This window comes from Myotis brandtii, unplaced genomic scaffold (genome assembly GCF_000412655.1).
Source record: "Myotis brandtii unplaced genomic scaffold, ASM41265v1 scaffold311, whole genome shotgun sequence".
NCBI lineage: Eukaryota > Metazoa > Chordata > Mammalia > Chiroptera > Vespertilionidae > Myotis > Myotis brandtii.
The window spans coordinates 12,030-14,569 of NW_005361913.1; the positions used below are offsets into that span (position 1 = coordinate 12,030).

General features: G+C 44.2%; 1 protein-coding gene across 1 annotated transcript in view; it reads right to left on the reverse strand.

Annotated features, from left to right (window-relative positions):
• Positions 1 to 2,540, reverse strand: part of ZDHHC11 (zinc finger, DHHC-type containing 11) — a 15,441-nt gene that overhangs the window by 11,910 nt on the left and 991 nt on the right. The gene's annotated exons all lie outside the window — the stretch shown is intronic.

Consider the following 2,540-nt stretch of genomic DNA (forward strand, 5'->3'; position numbering starts at 1 on the left):
CCCTTCCAGCCTGCTTGTCCCAACTGCCCCTCTGCCAGCCTGCTCACCCCAACGGTCCCCCCCCACCAGCCTGATCACCCACAACTGCTGACCCATCCTGGCCTGATTACCCATAACTGCCCTCCCCTCTTGGCCCCTAACTACTCTACCTTGGTTCCGCCACCATGGCTTTGTCCAGAAGAACATCCGGAAGGTCTCCTGGAAGGTCTCCCAGTCTAATTAGCATATTACCCTTTTATTAGTATAGATAAAGGCCTGGTGCATGGGTGGGGGCTGGCTGGTTTGCCCTGAAGGGTGTCCCGGATCAGGGTAGTGGTTCCTTTGGGGGGGTGGGGCAGCCTGAGTGAGGGGCTGAGGGCTGTTTTCAGGCTGGCCACACCCCCAGCGGGGACCCTCACCCCATGGGGCCATGGCCAGCCTGGGTAAGGGGCTGATGCCGTTTTCAGGCTGGCCACACCCCCTTCAAGGTGGGGGTCCCCACTGGGGTGCCTGGCCAGCCTGGGTGAGGGGCTGAGGGCCGTTTGCAGGCCCCTCCCTAGGTGGCCAGCCTGGGGGGCCCAAGCTTCCCATGTGTTTAGGCCGGCCATGGCCGCCGCCCACAGGCCCTTCCTTCAGCAGCAGGCCAGGGCAGGTGGGAAGCTTGGCCTTCTCCATTGCCAGGGCGACCCAAACCTCCCGCCCGCTCCCATACACCATCTTTGTCCCGCTAATTTGCATATTCCCTCCTGATTGGCTGTGGGGTGTTGCAGAGGTACAGTCAATTTACATATTTGTCTATTATTAGTGCAGATGATGAACTATCAGAAAGAGAAACTAAGAAAGCAATCCCATATACTATTGCAACAAAAAAATAAGGTAGTACCTAGGAATATATTTAACCAAGGGGATAAAAGTCCTGTGCTGGAAAAACTATAGGAAATTGAGGAAGATATCAATAAGTGAAAGCACATACTGAGTTAAAGGATTGGAACACTTAACATCATTAAAATGTCCATATTAACCAAAACAAACATTAGATTCAATGCAATTCCTATTAAAATACCAATGACATATTTCATAGATCTAGAACAAATATTCCAAAAATTTATTAGATCAAAAAAGACCCCCTGAATAGCCTCAGCAATCTTGATAAAGAAGAACAAACTTGGAAGTATCACAATACCAGATATCAAAATATGCTAAAGGCCATTGTAATCAAAACAGCCTGGCACTGGAATAAGAATTGGCATATATGTGGAACAGAATAGAGAGCCCAGAAGTATACCAATGCCTTTATGGTCGATTAATATTTGACCAAGGCAGCAATAGCATACAATGGAGTAAAGATAGTCTCTTCAATGAATGGTGGTGAGAAAGTTGAACTCGTACATGCAGAAAGTGAAACTAGACCACCAACTTACACCATACACAAAAATAAACTAAAAATGGATAAAGGACTTAAATATAAGTCAAAAAAACATAAAATTCCTAGAAGAAAACATGTACAGTAAAACCTCAGGCATCTCTTGTAGCAATAATTTTGCTGATATATTTCCTAGGGCAAGGGAAACACTGAGGAAAAAATAAACAAATGGGACTACATCAAATTAAAAGGCTTCTGCACAGCAAAAGAAACCATCAACAAAATGAAAAGGGAACCCATTGTATGGGAGAACACGTTTGCCAGTGATACATCTGATAAGAGGATAATTTCCAAAACATATAAATAACTTATACAACTTAACACCAGGAAGACAAACAATCCAATAAAAAAATGGGCAAACGACCTGAATAGATACTTCTCCAAAGAGGACATACAGATCGCCAATGGACATGAAAAATGCTCAATGTCACTAATCATCAGAAAGATGCAAATTAAAACCAGAATGAGATAGCACCTCACAGCAGCCAGAATGGTTGCCATCAATAAATCAACAAACAACAAGTGCTGGTGAGGATGTGGAGAAATAGGAACTCTTGTGCACTGCTGGTGGGAATGCAGACTGGTGCAGCCACTGTGGAAAACAGCATGGAGTTTCCTCAAGAAATTAAAAATGGAACTGCCTTTTGACCTAGTGATCCCATGTCTGGGAGTAAATCCTAAGAATTTCCAAACATGAATTAGAAAGACTATATGCACCCTATGTTCATTGCAGTGTTATTTATAATAGCCAAGATCTGGAACAGCCAAGTGCCCATCAGCAGATGAGTGGATAAAAAAGCTGTGGTACATTTATACCATAGAATACTATGCAGTTGTAAAAAGAAGGAAATCTTACCTTTTACAACAGCATGGATGAACCTGGAGATTATTATGCCAAGTGAAATGAGCCAGTCAGAGAAAGACAAATATATAATCTCACTTACATGTGTAATCTAATGAAAAAAAATAAACTGATGAATAAAATATAAGCCGAGGCACAGATACATGGAACGGACTGACAGCTGTCAGAGGGGAGGGGGGAGGAGGGGATTGGATGAAAGAAGGTGAAGGGATGAGCCAAAGAACATTTATGCACAGACACAGACAACAGTGTGGTGATGGCCAGGGTGGTGGTGGT